Source organism: Heliangelus exortis, chromosome 2, assembly GCF_036169615.1.
Source record: "Heliangelus exortis chromosome 2, bHelExo1.hap1, whole genome shotgun sequence".
Lineage (NCBI taxonomy): Eukaryota > Metazoa > Chordata > Aves > Apodiformes > Trochilidae > Heliangelus > Heliangelus exortis.
The window spans coordinates 62,562,208-62,580,374 of NC_092423.1; the positions used below are offsets into that span (position 1 = coordinate 62,562,208).

Genomic DNA, 18,167 nt, shown 5'->3' on the forward strand with positions numbered 1-18,167 from the left:
CTTTTGCACAGGCTAAGTGCTTCCATAGCCTGTTGTCATGGTTTAACACTGGCCCAGCAATTAAACCGAGTAACAGACGCTCTCTATTAATCTCTCTCTCCTCCCTGATAAGAAAGGAGAGAGAATAAGGGAGAGAGACTTATGGGTTGGAAACTAAACTACACAACTTTAATGAAACAGTAATGATAAATAGGAAAAATTACTAAATATATACAAATATACAAGAAAATGGATACCACATTCCTCTCCCCTTTCCCCCAGTAACTCTCACGTCACCACCGAGGCTGCAGGGCAGCCCTGGGAAAGTCCAGGCTGGACTCCTGGAGTTGGCAGCAGTTGGGAACTGGAGGCAGGAACACACAGATATGGGCTGGCACGGATCAGAAGCACAGGCAGAGGAATGGATGGAATCCTTCCAGGATGCCGGGTGAAGGAAAAGGAGGCAGGAAAGGCAGGAAGGGCAGGCAGCCGGAAGCTGGAGGCAGGAAATCTGGCTTGGCCCTCGTGATCCCTCAAATTTATACTGAGCATGATGTATATGGGATGGAATACTCTGGTCAATTCTGGTATCTATCTTGTCCGTTCCTCCCCAAAGGAGGGATGCAGGTGGGACCTCTTTATGTTTTCCTCAGAGCTGAGCAGTGTCCTTGGCTCTGCACACCAATCTCTAGCAGTAACTATAAACATCAACTGTTATCAGTCCTAGAAACACACACTGTCTGAGAAACTTGCTGTTAATTTCAGCAAGTGCAACTACTTACAGGAGACTTAGCTGAAAGCAAAAGTACAAGACAGAAAATCACCTTTATCCTGGCCCAAACCAGGACACCTGTGCAGTGACCAGTGTATCTTTTCCATTCTCTTCTGCAAGGGGAAAAAAATTTGTGAGTGCTCTCCATGTGCATGATTGAGTGGCTGGCTGCAAAGGAAAAGAACACCAAGTATTTGCATGCTTAAAAACAATGATTCTTCACTCTGCTTATTTTGACACCTTTCTGAGGTGAGTCTTATTATGTGATGCTGGCAGTAGTAATTCAATGTCTCCCTTCTTTGCATGGGGAGGTACCACTCTTGGCCAATGCTGGCTTGCTGCTGGTCATTCAGGTAGCACAGGTATCTCTGTGATGCTTGACCGTCTTGTCAATCCATAAATCTTCCTCAGGTTTCTTCTGTTACTCGACAGTGGTTTCATATTAGTTAGGAGATGGTTCTCAGAAAAAGGGGAGACATGTTGAAGACACAGTGCTTACTATACTAGGTAAAGCACTGCACTGAATGCTCTTTAATAAGACACATCTTGCAAAGTCATAATGATAATCGAAACAGCAGTGACAGTGTCCTGGGTCAGTGCTTTGTGTGCATATGTTTCAAATTCATGCTAGGGATCCTATTAGAGCCTTAAAATAATTTTAAAAGCTTTGCATCAGCAAGTTTTCATGCTCATTTAAACCCCTGGGTTATCATTATGAAGTGTATTAACTTTGCTATGTTTAATGCTTATTTCTGTCCTGAGAGAAATAAACAAATAATAATTTGCAAATGAGTTTCTTGGGGAAGGAGGCTAAGTGGTAGCAGGGTATCATTTACACTTACAGCTGATTGCTTTAAAAAGCTGTTCTATAGTTCAAAAGGTGAAAAAACAGACTTGGTGAACATGTGTCTTAGTTATATTTTCCTTTTTGCTCAGAATAGATTTACAGAGCAGTCTTTTGACAAGCATGAGGCAGTGCCAGTTATTCAAGTCTTGCATGAAAGAGAAGAAAGTGGTAAATCATATTTGCACAGTATTTCTGTGAGACTGCTAGCCTTAAGTGTAGGCTGCTCCCTGCTGCTACTACTATATATACCTCACGAAAGACTGGTTTAAATTGTAATGAAACCATAGTGAGAAAAGATGCGTTCCTTTTCCATGAGCATTTAGAAACAAATAAGCATCTTTATAAAACATTACCATCTCCTGGGTCAAAACATGGGCATGCAACTGCCCACAGAAAATGTTGATATAAGGCCATTTAGAAATGTGTATTATAGGAGTGAATGACTAGCAGAGAGTGCTTTTTGAATGGAAAGGTATATGAAAGGAACAGAAGCAAGTGGAAAGAATGTGTGAAAGAAGCAGAGAACCATCCTTGGGGGAGTCATCCTGAACAAGCACATGGTGCCAGGGAGTCTTAGAGTGGTGAGCAGAGATGGTGAGCTCTTGCTGTGCACTGATGTATTCAGGAAACAGAACTTTAGAAGTAAGAAGGAAGGCATCAGGGATATTTTTTTCCATGTCTGATTTATTTTCCTGAAATAAGTATTGTATAATATATAAATGCTTTTTATTTAAAAAAAAAAAAAAAAAGTAAGATTCAGAAATTATTTCAAGCTTTTCTCCTGTACGTTTACTGCCATTGGGTACCGTTGATATTCAGACTTAATTTCTCCTAATGACCTAGTGCCAATTGCAGTTATTCTTGGAAAAGCAAATATTGATTTTTGTAATGTGGGAAAAGACAGTTGAGGGCTCACATTTTGTGTGATCTAATCCACTTTTCAAGTGGAAAAGACCAGTATATTAATTTGACACTTTTTAAATACTGAAATTATCTGAATATGCAAACGTGTAAGAATAAGTGCTCAGTCAAGCCATTTCTTAATATGTTGGTGCCTATTTCATGGGATTTAAATAAAAGTAGCTTGGCTTTTCAAATAGCTGAATACTTGCATCATCCCTTGGCTTAATAAGCAGGTCTTCTGTTACACTGTCATGGTACAACTCATTAATAAATCTGTCCTTATAACATTCATGGAATTTGCTTGTTATAGAAATGTGCTGTGGCAGCGGGTGGAGGAAAGGTTATAAAAAAAAATATTGTTGCTAGGGATCTGAATCACTGCAGGGCTTTATATTAAAATTGCCTCACAGGAGGTACAGCAATTCTGCACAAAGACTATGCAATTAAATAAATGGAAACTTTTACTTTACAGCACTTTTTCCATGCATGATTAGGCTGCTTTTAAAAAAAAAAAAAAAAAAAAAAAAAAAAAAAGGCAGCCATGGAGCAATGCTAGCACTTCTGAGTGATGCATGATTGATGATCCCCTAAAGGCACTGAGAGAGAAAATTACCTCCTTCCCTCATTTAAGGACATTATTAGAAGACTCAAGGAGTTCAAAGCTCAGGAAATTATGTTAAGAGGACTGAATCAGGCTTTAAAAAAAAATCAGGAAAAATTATTTTCTCAGCAGTTCAAGGGTAAAATTGCTACTAATGCACTGTAAAAGAAAAAGCTTTGACACACTGTTACATGGTACTCTAAAAATATCTGTTACATCATTTGTGATTTACATGTACAGGTATTTTTCTATCTCATATACTAAATGGACTGGAGTCTGCCACCAATGCAAATTAATATTATATTTTAAATGCCATATATGTCCTAGTATCTCACTGTAAAATATAAAGTGGTCCTTGATTCAGCTGTAAAGGTAACATATTTCAGGATAGAACAGGATCAGCTAACACTGTTCAAAAAGTGTTTTCTCCTGCAGAGCTTAAGAGCAAGACCAACTCAATGTCACCTAGCATTGTATGCTCCTACTGCTAGGGAGAGTAAAAATTGGAACAGTAATAAACAGGTTAAATGTAGTTAGAGTACTTATTTCATTTTTTGTCTTGCATTCTCTGTAATTAACTGTTTTATGAAACCATTCTAGCATCAGTTAGGAAACAGTGAGAAGTATGCTGCAGGTGATCAGACAGACATGGAGCTGGGTCTGTCCTGTCTCAATTCTCCTCCTTAGCCAAATTAACTGCATTTTAATAGTCACTTTAAGAATGGCATGTGAATAGATTCTCTGTAGTCTTGGTGTAGTCTAGTGCTTTCCTAATACCACATCTTCAGAGTGTCATGAAATACTATGCATGTAAATGAGTTTCTTCAAAATACCAGGCAGTGTTGGATATTCCCACTTCCCCTTTACTATATGGAATAGATTTTTTTTGCCTGTATGCAAAAAAGTATCCAGTCTTTTTCAGACTGACAATACCAAGTTCTAGAAAAGAACCAAATCAAGAAAGAATAACAGTAATATACCCTTCTTAAAATTGCTCTCTTAATATGCTACATAAATTGCTTTCATAAAACAGCAGCTACCTTATAGGTACATTTGCAGAAGGACAGACCCTCATATACATTGGAAGTGCAGCAGATGGGAAAATAACAGTGGCTATGTCTAAATTAACTGAGCTGGAGGCATTTCTCAGGTCCTATCTATAAAACTCCTAGACATTTTGTGATGTGTGTGGGAGAGACCCTGATGCATGTCACTTCCTCTCCACCTTCAGATTTGTGGCTTTTTTGGGAAGGAAACAGGTGTGTAGGCAGTCACATCTGCTCTCTGAACAAAGCCTGCTGTAGGGACAATCAGGAGCATGTGTTTGATGCACACTTTAGATCTAGACAGTGTCTACATATTTCCACACAGCTGAATATAACAGTAAAAGCATTATGTTTGCACTTGAAGAGGCTCACTGAAAATTTGACTTACAAAGCTCAACACAAACCAATCAAGTGCTGGCTTCATCATCATTAAAACCTAATCAGGCCCATCACTGCTGAAACATAAGCTTCTCTTGTTTGTATACACAGTGCATCATTAATTTATTTAAATGTCAGCATCAGACTTCATGAGGGCTCCCTACACTTCATCCTAAATCCCTTTGCAGGATGGGAAAAGAAGTTACTGCATCAACCTCAGTTGGTTCAGCACAATATAATTCAGATATGGCCTTGGATACATCCTTTAAAATCTTTGAGGCTAGATTCTCAGAGACTATTCCAGCAGCTTAGGACTTTTATTCAGTAATGCTTGCTCAGGACATTTACAACATTTCCTATCCCCCCTCCCCCCCCTTTTTTTTTTCCCTGACATAAAAAGCATCCTCTAAAGGCCAGAATTAGTGCCAGATGCGTATGCATATGCTGGGAGAGAAAAAAGATAATTGCATACACTTCTAAAGTAAAAAAGCCTTTTTCTTGCAAGAGTGAATGTACTCAGTTCAGCAGGTAACTCTCATTTGTTTAGCTTTGCTGCCCACTGGGACCAAGAATAGCATCCTCTTCTATTCTGCCACATCTTACTTTCCTTGCTTCCTAGATGATCTGTAATTTCTTGAAAGCCTGATTGCTGTTTTGTTCAAAGGAATTTTTTGACACAAGCTACATGTTAAATTAAAGATAGTACAATTAGCACAAGGAGGAAAAAAGTCCCTGAAAGCATCAGATCTTTAGAAATGTAGGAAATGGAGTGTATTAAAGTTAACTTTTGCATAATGGATGTGCTTAACACCATGAGTTAATGCATTAGCCTTTCACCCTAGAAACCTGTGTACACAACCAGAGTCACACAGAAATGAATTTTGTAGCTTCATGCAATTCTCTTTTGAACATTAATCCACCTCATACAAGTCACAGCACAGTCTGATCTGCCTAGATGCAGAAGAGTGGGTGACTGAAACAGTGTGGAACACAGCCAGCTCTCTTCTGAACACCTACAAGGCAGTCAGGTTCGTTCTTCCATTGCTTTCCCATGAGTAAAGTTGTTGCTGCTGTAGGTTTTTTCTTTGTCCAGCTGATGTCTATGCTGCCAGTAGACACTAGCTGAAAAATCACCTACATGGTTTTGCAATATATAACTAATAGTCTGATACTTAGATTTAATTTCATTGTGACACAAGGAAAAGTGGTCTTAGCTTTAAGATTTCATGCTTTGAAAGAGGGAGGATAGAGAAGCACCTGCTTCAGCAACAAAAAATAAATAAGCTGTGAAAAGAGGAGCCCTATTCAGACTGCTGTTTCTCATCACTGCCCTCTATTACATTATATCAAATTCAAATTACAATTGGCTAGCAGAGCACCAGCACATTCAATCAGGGCTTTCTACAGCCCTGATTGTGTTCCCATTTTATTACATGCTATGTAGGCAGTACTTAAATATTAAATGAGTACAAATTCCTCTCAAAAGCATTTTTAAAGTAACACTTGATGCATTCTTTTTCAGGCTTTTGAAAGCTGAAAATGCCTTAGGGCTTTGGATGAGGAGAGGAGATAGCTATACAAAGTGCTTAATTTCTCAGCTGAACAACTATGAATCAGCAAGAATTCAGTGTAAAATCCTCAGTGCTCGGGTACTTCTATCATATACAGCCAAGGACAGTTAAAAGTAAACAGCTAATTCAGGATCAGACCTTCAGACACAGGTATGATTTTTTTCTAATCACAGACACAGATATTTTTATTAGCAGTCCACATTTTCATGTTGGTAAACTAAGATTAGCAATTCTTCTGTTTTATTTGTAACCTCTCTGAAAAGATGTCTGTGTATATGTGCCATTGTACAATTTGAGAGGTTTTTCCCTTGTTCCTGGCTTTGTTATTTGCAAGCCTGATTGTCACAGAAGTGCACTTCTTGCATCTGTTTTAAACTGGAGCCACATTGCTATGAGATTGTTTTTCTTTTCTTTCACTGATGGGCTCTTTCACTGAATGGCTTTCCTTCATTCCCGGGCTTTGTTTTTCTCTTAGCCACTGAGATGCACAGTTTCCTCCAAATAAGGCTACACTGAATGTCTCCCATGTAGTCCAGTGTCTTGGTTTGGGCTAGGATAGAACCATTTAGTAGCCAGCCCAGCCCAACCACAACATCCAGCCTCCTACCATGTCTGCGCACTTGTGCACTCTCTCCACCTGTGCTCTTGTAGATTTGATGCAGTCTTTGTTCCCAAATCACTACTCTGTCGGTGCTATGATTCAAAAAACCCAAAACCCAAACAAATAAAAACCCTGGGGGAAAGAGCTAAAACATAATCAGTTTACCTAAGAAACATCTTTGCTTAAAATGAAGCATCCCATTAACGCTTTGGCAGTTGAAATGTTTGGTGCCCACATTTAGGCTTCTGCACGTGTGCACTAGTGCATTAATATCTGTCTCAGCTCTGCTCTCAGTCAGTAAAGCTACCAAACACCCTGTGTGTTTCTGTTGTATTTTGTGTGCTTATGGCACTCTGGCATCCATCATTCATCACAAAACAGATCCATACTCATCCCTCCCACCCACCTTGTAGTGGTTGGCCATTCCTTCAATGTCAGGCTCTCTCCTTGCCCGTTGAGGCAGCTCAGTGGCACACCCATAACATGGGCAATGAAAGGTGCTTCCCAGCTCCTATACGTTGCCGGCATTTATGGTGGAGTTGGAGGAAATACAGTTGAGATCCTGGCACTGGAGGAGGCCAATACACCAGAGCTCCCATTCCTGAGCAAGTGCAAGGACTACCAAGAAATCACATAGACAATGTTTCCCATTATCACCCTGACGCATGTGAGGCTTGTGAAGTCCTTAACCTAAGAAGAAGGTGCAGTACTTAAGCATGGACCTGTAAGTCAGACACCTGACCTGGAGAGAGCGAGAGTTCACCTACAACTCAAAAAAGTGAACCCTTCTGATGCCTAACATTTTTTTCCTCAGTGTGTTGCAGTCATATTCCCACTTTTAGTAGTACCTGTGGCATCTTTCTGTGTCTCACCTTCAGCTTTATTTCATCCCTCCCATATAAAAGCTGGAAAGCTTTGTCTCATCTACAGGTGGCTCAATTCAGCTCCATAAGCCATTATCCATTCTTTCAACAGAGTAATGCAAGGATAAAGCTGTACCCAGCTTATTATAGCCAGCATATAACCAGCTTATAACCAGCATATTATGGCCCTTTCAGCAAGTGTATTATTCTCATCATGCCTCTGTGTGGGAAGCTGTGGTGCAGCAGTGTGGCATAACATGCAAGTGTGATATGTTCCAAATGTTGCCATCTAAACCACTCTTTTTTGTCTTAAACTGTTAAAAGGGGATGTTGGAGCTGCCTCTTGAAGTGATGGCATTATTATGATCAGGGAGCAATGATTAGTGTGTGTTTGTCTAGTGGAGGACACTATTAGAAGGCAAAATCCAGTCTTTCTCTAACACCAGTTTATTCTGAAGCACTTGAATATCTGTAATAAAGAAACGTTCTCCCATGAAACATTTTCCTATGAATCCTGGCATTTCAGTACTTTACACTTCAATTATTCTTGTATAAGAAATGCAACAGGAGGATTCCAGAGGCTACCCAGTGGAATAAACAGCAGCCTTTATAAATGCAAAGACTATAAATAAGCAGGCTGATAAGAGCCGGGTATCTGTCAATTTAAATGCCATTCAGCATATGATCTTTAATTGAGATGAAGCTTTGTGACACAATGCATTCCATTCATTACTTTCCATTAACTTTCATCTGACCTATTTCTCTACCTTTTGACAGGTTCATCTTACTGAGAACTTCGCAGACAAAGTCACACTTTCCTGTTCTGTTCTTGTCCTAACTGTGATGTCAGCTTGACACAGCACTTAGCATTGACTCCTAAAAGCAATACGGCCAAAGGCATTAAACATTGTTTCATACTCCCCCTTCTCTATTTAATTTTCCTTCTGTTTCTTGATCCTACTTGTCCTAAAGTTTGGAAAGAGTATTTGGTGATCAGTTTTCATGGGTTCTTTTTGGCCAGCTGAAATGAGAGATGTCTTGCAGTTGCTAGTCCGGTGAAAGAATAGAAAGCAAGAAACACTACAAACTATTGTGAACCTTAGTCCTTAAAAAGAGTACAAGCATATGCTAAAGAAGTGATTAGTAATTATGAATCATAGTCACCAACTTTTGGATTCATAGGTATATTTTTATCCACATAGCTTATATCTTTGCTTATTTGAGTATTACTATAAAGGCAGCAAGAATGTAATTTCAGTGGTTTTGACTGAAAATACAATTTTCTGATAATTCCTACTATGTCTTTGCTGAATTTCATGTTCCTGGAGCAAGTTGCTTGGTGTAAAGCCCTTCCAGTTTCAGCTAAATAGCAGTTACTCTCTACCTTCATTTTTTTACTTTGAGACAAACCAGTCTCAAGTCTGTGTGGTTCCATTCAGTGGAATTTTCTTTGCCTCAAATGATAATTTGGCAAATGGAATTTTGGAGCCATTGGACTCAAAAAGTCAGGTGAGGAGTCTCTCCCAGATGGGGCTGGCAGTGAGCTGACACCCCTGGTAAACTGGCTATTGACTGTGGGTTGGGCAAACAATAACCCTGCTCCCCTCAATGGTGGGGTGACAGTCCTGGGGTCTGAATCTATAAGGATCTCTCTCTTTCTCACTCCTTTTCTATCTCTTTCCCCCCTCCTCCCATTTCTCTCTCTTTCTTTTTGCCTCTCAACACATTTGCCATACCTTTGCTGGCTTTTATCACTTTGCCTGTGTCATTTGTCAAATAAAACTTTCTGCTTCAACCTGACCTTTCATGGCTGGACTTTGTTCTTGTGGATCTGAATTATAAGATACGTCAACCAATGGGGTGGGTCAGTAACAAAGTCCAGCTTAAAAATCTAGTGGTACAATATGCACCTAACAGAGGGTTTATGAGCATGCTAATACTTGGGGCCACTGCTGTCCAGATAAAATCAGTGGAGACTACTATAGTCCATTGCATACTGACCAGACAGTGTCAGGAAGAGGATCTATATATCCACGAGGAAAGGGAGAAAACCAAGGCCTCTCCATTCTAACCCAATCCTTAGGCAAAACATAGAGGGTCTTTTTGCTCTAGCAGTGCAGGCTATGTAATTGCAGCCTAGTGTAACTAACAGTGATTTATTTATCAAAAGGAAAATACATTTTTCTATTTCCTACGGAAAAGATATCAATATGGTTCACTCTTTCACCATCCAGTTTATGTTTTATTACCAGCAATGGTGGTAGTTTGAGAATAAGGTTTTAATTTATTTATTGAATCTTAAATGAGCCCCAAATCCAACACTGAAGTTCTTCAATGCCTTTTTATGACCTGATTTTGAAGAAGTGGAGCCTGATATTTTTAGGATGTTCATACTGGTTTATAGCAGTTACAGGATAAGTTACATTCATGTCTGAAAGTATCTATTGTATGAAATTGGTATCTGTTGAGAAGAATCTGCACTAGAGTGTTTTAAAAATATTGGAAAAAATATTTTGATATATGCAAGGAAGGAATGGTCGTTTATGTACTATAGGAATATAGTACTTATTTAGTGCTGAGGTTGGTACATGGAACATAAAAATGCAGATTTGAGTAAGCAGAAAAATTATTGCTAGTGGAAAATTATCTGATTATGCTGAGCTTATTTGGTTTTACAGTTTGATAGAAACATTGGAAAATTTAATTCTGAAAACTTGCTTAAATCTGTTCCAGTGTCCCATTTAGAAAACAGCACATACTTTAAGTATTATCCCTTCCATATGAACCTAAGATTAATGTAAATTATTATCCAAATTCTCATTAAGAGTCAAGCTGACTATTTACCTTTGGTCATATAGTTGCCAAGAGCTAACATGATGATTAAAACTGCTATGCCAAATGCTGTAGAATGAGTTCCAAGCTTTCAACATGCTCTGCATGAAAAATTATCTGCATCCTCTGTAACCTTTTAATCTGTGGCCCAGGAAGTCATCAGTTTAAATTCCTCCATTGTAATAAACCAAAAAATACTGACATTTACTTGCTGTCTGATTTCCTTTTGCTTAGACTTTATTTCCTGAAACCACTCTTCTCTTTCCCCAGTCACAGTGCATAGCAGCTCTTGAGATCAAAAAGTCATACACAATTTCCTTACTCCAACATCTTTGCTGGGTTTTGCTGCAAGATAACTTAATTCATTCTGAATCATAAGAGGAAAAGGGGTGAATGTTGCCAGTTTGATTTGCTGAGAAAAGGGTTAGACCCTGCAGGATGGTTTCTGCTTCCAGAGCTGAGCATGTGGTGTAGATAAGATCTTCTCATAGGTACAAACACAGGCCTGTCATTTCTCACAGGTAGTCAGAAGTGCTGTGGGAGTAGAGCACCCATTGCATGCCCAAAGGTTGTTTTTCCAAGAAGTACATATTTCTTGCCCTGGGCTGATGCGTGCTTTGCAGCCAATGAGAGCCTAATTTGCTGTATGGTCAAGGTTGAGAGACTGCTATTAAGAATCCTGTGGGGGGAAGCAGGTAGTCTGTGCAAATACAACAAATACTCATTTTTTGGGAATATGTGCTTCAGAGCTGCTTTTTTGTCAGATGCTAGAATACATGGGGGAGATAATTGAGATGGTTGCTAATTGGAAGCACTGCTGAAGGTGACTGCATTATACCAGCAATTTATATATTTGGGGAGGGATGGGGGGGCAGCTTACTGTCTGTAGGCCCTACTGGTTGCCACCAGTCTCTGACATGAAAACAGTGGCTACCGCTTTATCAAGGATGTTGCTAAATCTTGTATAACTAGTAAAAAGATCGCAGCCTTCTCTTCTAACATAAACATCTGAGCAGGCATTTATGTATATTTTGTTATTGAGTTTGTTATTTAATAATAATTCATTAACTGAGAGGCAAGGAAAACTGAAGTAGAATCTTAAGAGCCAGGGGTGAACATGGAACCCCAAATGTTACTTGTTGATACATATATTACATCATCGCATGCATTACTAAGTGTTACTCATTACCTGTTTCCTTGTCCTTGCCTTGTGTTCTGTGCAACTTAGGATATAATTTCTCAGCCAATTTAAGATCCTAATTAAATGTGATCATTATTTCAATTTGTTTACCTCTATTTCAATAAACATTGGCTTAAATCATGAAGCAAAATGTAAGTGAAGTTAAAGTTTACTGTTAATGCATTTTTAAGACAAGAGAACTAACATAGTCTTAAAATAAACCTTTATAGCAGAGCAATGACACCGTGATTAAATAACTAGTGAGTTCCAATTTGCTACCATTAATGTATTTGTAATTAACAAAGAAAATTTCATCCCCCACCTTCTCCAATTGACTTGTATCCTGACTTGAAAGGACCTCTGAAAATCAGATATTCAGAAGAGTGCTACAAATCCTTGCATTTTGTCACTACATCTAATGCATTTCCCACTTCAGCTACCATCTGTATTTATCAAACCCTATCAACAATGTGCTCTTTTCTCACCAGGTGTGAAGAGCATAACTATTCATGTTCTTTGTTTTCTTAATTACATTTTGCACTTCTAGTTACCCTACCCCAGGTACCTTAGTTATTAATCACTTCACAGTCACTTGTGCTAGCCTGAACATAGCTATCTACTTAGCTTACCATCACCAACAAACCAGAATGCACTTACTACATATTTGAAACCACCCTGGCATCCTGTTTTTTCTCCATGACAGAATTTTTCTGAAATGGGTACAAACCAGACTCAATCTTCAGGTCATTTCCTCTCCTCAGACATCTTCTGCTGAACTGATTTGTCCAGTAGGCACACAATCATCAATGTCCTCTGTAAAATTACTTGCAATCTCTCTGGAACAGCTTTTATTAACCCTCTCCAGACTAATTTTATTTCATTAAACTCATTTCACATTTTCTTCTCTGGGAAATAACACTTATTCCTTCTGTTATTAACTGAAATATTGCTAGGAAGCCTTCAGTGTGTACTCTTGTTCCATTACACACAGATTCCAAGTGGGTTAACCTTAGGAAACAGCAGAGACTTTTTTTCTGAACTACTTAGGCTGTTGCAATTGGCTGTTAGCATTAGGAGTAGGAGAGGAAGGCTCATACATTGTGCTGGGTACTGAACTGATGGCAGCATTGAAGAGATGAGAATTCCCAATTAAACTGGAGTCTGCCTTTGGGATAGGAGTTTTGGTTTCTTACCTCCACTGCCCCTAGGAGGTTTCAAACTGTTCATAGTATAGACAGTATGTTTACCTGCCAGTTCTTATATGAGAATGCACTTATTATTGAGTCAACATTAACAAACAGTGCTCTAGTCATTACTATCATTGCTCTGTTTTTTTAATTGCTGCTCAACTTTTTAACACAATATATTTTATCAGCTCTCTGGAAATCTTATGTCCTTAACAGTATGCTGCAATATTCCTGCTAGGTCAAGAAGATAGCATTGCACTTCAAAAAAAAAAAAAAAAAAAAAAAAAAAAAAAAAAAAAAAAAAGAAAAGGAAAAAAAGAGCACTTTGGATATATATTGGTGGGTAGCAATGAGAATGAGAAGTCCACAATACATGACCTTCAAAGAAAAGCTGAAAGCTGAGTGAATTCATATTACTGAAAGTAAAAAGCAGAAGACTGAGCAGAGTAGAATGCACAATCTTCAAGAACAAAAAAAGCTTCTTCAGAAAGAAAAAGAATTACCCATTCTTTCTGTCCATGATGAACAGATAAAGAAATACTGAGCTAAAGCTGCAGCGAGAAGATTTGCTCTAAATCCTAATGTGACATTGGCGTATATAAGAAGTTAATTATCATCTGCTCTGTACTGGCTCAGTCATTCTAACCAGGTTCTTTGGGCTTTGCAGGCTGGGTCTGTGAAGTACATTACTATAGCTGTTAGGTTTTGTTATTTCAATTTTTAAAAGCTCTTTGACCTTTTAATTAAATTGTGGCCCTGTTTTACTAGACGTTGTATAAGCACAAAAACAATCCCTGCCCTGAAGTGACAACTTAGAGAGTATTAAAATATATTATCATTGATTTTTTGCTTTGAGGTAGCACTTAAAAATGCCAGGCATTGGCTTCAACTCCTCTGTGTAAGACAGAATATACATACATGACCATCATAATTATTCAAGGGTACTAGAGCTAAAGGCCTTCTGCTCTGTACTGGTTTAGGATAAGGTCTATTCTGGTTCTCATAATGTGGAACTCATAATGTGGAGCAATAACTGGTGATCCTATTTTAGGCATTGTCTTCCATAAAGCTTTTAATTAATTCCTTTGTCATTTTTCCTTTGGAGAGCCCTCTGAAAAATGGATTGGTTACATTATATCCATGCAACAAGAATAAAACTCCACTCTGTTGCCACTCAGAATGGAAAAGATGCAAATTTTTAAACTACACAAAGCCACTTATAATTTAAGTAGCTTCTTAAGATGCTTTTTACTAATTCTTGACATCTGTTTGGTTATATTTCAGATATGTATTGAAGACCACAGTGAAAATCATCTTTGTTTGAAGGGAGAGAATATAACCAGAGAATTTTTATTAATAAGGAATTTTTACCATGTAGATGATTGAATGAGACTATCAAACGCTTTGGCTAAGAAACTGAGTGAAGAGCAGTAATAAGTCATCACTGTTGAGATTTTGAAAAAAATAATTGTCATCATCATGCTTTCCACTTATGCAGCATCTCTCATTTAAGTCATGAAGTACAGAAAAAACTATTTGAGAAGTATTGCAAGACAGATGAGTATTAAGAATTTCCCATAATATAGAGACACCAAATATACTATAACCTTGAAGAGAATTTCAAAATATATACAGAAGTTCGTGCTCGTGTTCTGATCAGGGAAGAACACAAGATCCAGTCAGAGCATTTATTGCTTATATTCTTGAATTCCCATTTTTCTGTTTGTTTTTTGTTGTTGTTGTTTTGTTGTTTTTTAACTCCAGAAACATGATTGCTGTTCTACTAATATGCAAAACTCTATCTGAAACATACAACACTCTCTATGAAGCTTGGTGCACGGTGGAGAGGATTTGTGAGTGACAAGATTATAGAAATTATATACACTGGCTGCGCTCTAGAAATGTTTAATCTTTCAGGGAAGTAGCTGGTTCTGCTGTAATTTCCTATCTAAGTGCAGGGAAATAGATGAAATTTTGTCAAAAGTCAAAGATATTTGTTAGATAATATCATAAAACTGTATTTACGACAAGGAGAAGAGTTAGTTCCATTAAGTTTGATATTAGAAACGATAAAAAAGACTTTGGACCATGGAATAATTTTTTTTCCACAAATATTACTACCCACTGCAGGCTGTTATTATCTAATACACTCCCAAATGACTCATGCTACAGAATAATCAGTGTCTTGAGAGAAAGTTTTAAGGCTCCTTTTGCAAGAAATTTGATGCATTTAAATTCTGCAGACCTTGAAATACATAGGTTATATTACAATACATATACTATATGCAAAAGATTGAGTGAGAAAATAGTAGGCTTCCTGCTTCATTTATTCTGAGAAGGCAACTCATTTCAACTGTAAATCTGTTCTTGTATGACTGATGTTTAAATTGACTAGTGCTGAAACAAAAATATGTTACCCACTCCTGATATTAACTCAACTTGATTTTAGGGTTAGATGACTGCTTTATTTTTTAAGATTGTTAACTGTAAAGAACAAGTACTTAATGAGCAGAAGAATGAAAAAAATCTGTCCTAGCACTTGTGAGCTGTCCATATTGATGATGTTGTTGTGGGACTGCACAACAGGATAGAAACAGGATTTATTTGATCTGCAGATAACACAGCTCTAAGAGGTACTGCTATGAAATTGGAGTAAAGTTGAGAATTTGGGAAAATCTTGACAGTCCACAGAGTGACTTGAAAAAGTGTGGTGCAGCTGAGTAAGGGCGAGGAAAGATTTTACTGTTACACATGTAGAATCAGCTACATAAGCACAGAATAGTTCTGGTGGTTCATAACAGCTCTGCAGAAAAGGACCTGGCAGATCTAGCAGATGTCATGCTGAACATAAGGCAACAGCTGCAAAAAAGTAAGATGCTGGAGTACAGGGTAAGACAGGAGCCTGCCTTGGAAGCCACAACAACATCTCTGATCTACTAGATATTTGTTAGGTCCAAGCTGGAGTACCCTGTTAAATTTGAGCATGATTTTTCATGAAAGATGGATCAGTTGAAGTCAGTCCAGTGAATAACAGACAGAGAAATGGGAAGTTTGAAAACACAGCCATGGAGAAATGTTGAAAGAAGATAGGAGAGAAGAGGGATGAGAAGAGGAGACCAGACCAGACCAGACCAGACCAGGCAAGACCTAAAGGCTGGTGCACAAAGGAAGAGAATCATCTGCTCTGAATATCTTTTGTGAATATAACTGATAGGCCTGATTTACAGATAGATGTAAGCTGGACATTGGATAAAACTTTCCAGCACTGAAGTTATGAAACATTGAAAATGGACTGCCTAAGTTTGTTATGAAGTTGCTTGTTTTGGAAGTTTTAGGGAGCTGGTTAGACTACATGCATCTGGAATTTCGAACATAGATCCCTCTCAGAGCTTGAGAGATGGAATAGCACCTCTGTTGAGACTAATTTTTTTTCTATGATTCAGCGTGGCATCAAACCTGAATGGACACTTGATTACAGTGATAGGTGTATATTACAGGAGTATATTATGGCCAGTGTTTTCAAATTTAGACATTTAATCTCAGTCTTGTATGTAACAACATTCTCAATCACTCACATGCATGACAATTCTCTGAAGTTCTGAGGGTGCACAGCTTGCTGTTAAATTTTGCACATGCTGCATGGAAGTATAGAAATATAAAAATGGCTTCATACATCAGTTTCCTGTCTGACCTCACCAGATACTCCAGTGCAGATTGATGAAACCCTAAACCAGGCAGTGATAGGATAATATGCAATAGATCTCCCTCTAATACCTGGTATCAAAGATTGGTTTAAACTCTCAAGCATGCAGTTTAGTGTTTCTTTCAGCTTCTATAGTAATAGCAATAATTTAAATTCCGTATGGCATTGTTATCCTTTTAAATATTCAATCCCTTTTTATATAATTGGTTTTTGAACTGTAGCCATGGGTTCCGCATTGAAATTGCACATCTTGTGAAAAAAAATTCTATAATATCCTTTTAGAAGTGTCCAGACATTTTTGCTGCAGCTGCTAACATTGACGTATCTTAACAAAACATTCCACCTGTCACAAAAAACTTTTCTGGAGACAAGCATCCCCTACCCTAGAACAGCCAGTAAGCTGGGGCTACCAGGGTTGGCTAAATTAACACTGAATGAAAACCTGGGCTTCTTGTACCTCAGGTGACATCCATAATTGCTTACAGTCCATTTAAAAACCAGCAGATGTTCCGTAAAGCATTGCATATTCATTGTGCTGGATATGGCTTATATACCTTACCATTTGAGGAACTGGGTTGGAGTATGTGAAACCAAGGCTTGGTTCTCTGGAGCAGAATGTGTAGAGGAATGGCCTGAGCATGGGTACACAGCCCCATGTTTGAGGCACTCAGGTGCTAATTACGAGGCGGGAGGTGTGAGCTTGTGTTAAGCCCACCTGTGTGAAGCCTCCGCCCCCGCCCAATTAGGGTTTGCCTCAGCTGCGCATGAGGAGGATTGGGGGGGTCAATAAAAGGTGAGCTTCCCAACACACGCTCAGCTCACTCTCGAGCAGCCAGAGGAGGAGGTTACCTGAGTCTGGAGCAGGAGGCTACCTGAGTCTGGAGCAGAAGCTCCGAACGAGGGTAGCTGAATCTGAAGGCAGCAAAATCGCAGCACTGTTTGTGCACCTTGGTGAGAACACCTCTTTGACATCGGAGCGCTGTACCCCAAGAAAGGTTCTTCCCTCTGCACCCATCTACAGTTCTCTGCTACAAGCCAGGAAACACAAGCTAAAAATTAATTTTCTGTTTGCTACGTGAGCATCTGAGCATTCAAGATGGCTTACTCTGTTAAATGTGGCCCTTTATTTCCTGTCAGAAGAGTTCTGAAACACAAAATCATGTGAGGAAAAAAAAAAAAAAAAAAGTGGGTGTTTTTTTCCCTTGTGGAGATAAATTTTTATTCAGTAAATGCAATTTTTTTCCCTGGCAATAGGAAATTGTACCTCAGTCTGTAATCCAGATAATGCCTCACACTCTTATGTTATGTTTCAGTATTCTTGTGCATTCCCTATTCCCATTCCTTTCTTTTTTTCCCTTCTCTAGCCTTTACTTGTATGAAGATGGAGAGCCACAATCTTCAATGCAATCCATTAATAAGCACCATTCTCAGAAGTTTGAGTTGACCAGTGTCAGACAGGTAAGCGCTTCAGCTTCCCTCTCTCTCCCACATGCATTAGGTTGCATTTAGCAGAGCTTAAATTCATTTGCCACCTTCCCACATACCAAAATGTCCAGGCTGAAATATTTGCCCTTTTGTTTCCATCCTGTTTCTGTACAAGAACAGCATTATCAGTAAAGTACTTAAAGCAGATATTGAAGAGACATTGTAGCTTCACCTTCGTGCCCTTCTCACAGCAAACATATAAGCATATTTCAAGATATA

General features: G+C 38.5%; 1 long non-coding RNA gene across 4 annotated transcripts in view; it reads left to right on the plus strand.

Moving 5' to 3' along the window:
- The first annotated feature begins 831 nt into the window (after positions 1 to 831).
- Positions 832 to 18,167, plus strand: part of LOC139792682 (uncharacterized) — a 40,660-nt gene continuing 23,324 nt past the window's right edge. Inside the window, exons 1-4 of one of the 4 annotated variants that reach the window (XR_011724349.1) lie at positions 832 to 884; positions 5,482 to 5,554; positions 6,049 to 6,247; positions 17,828 to 17,921. This is a non-coding gene — a long non-coding RNA (uncharacterized lncRNA). Of the gene's footprint in view, positions 885 to 2,343; positions 5,555 to 6,048; positions 6,248 to 8,338; positions 9,362 to 14,524; positions 16,245 to 17,827; positions 17,922 to 18,167 lie in introns of those variants that run through there. The other 3 variants (XR_011724348.1, XR_011724347.1, XR_011724350.1) reach the window with 3 other exon arrangements.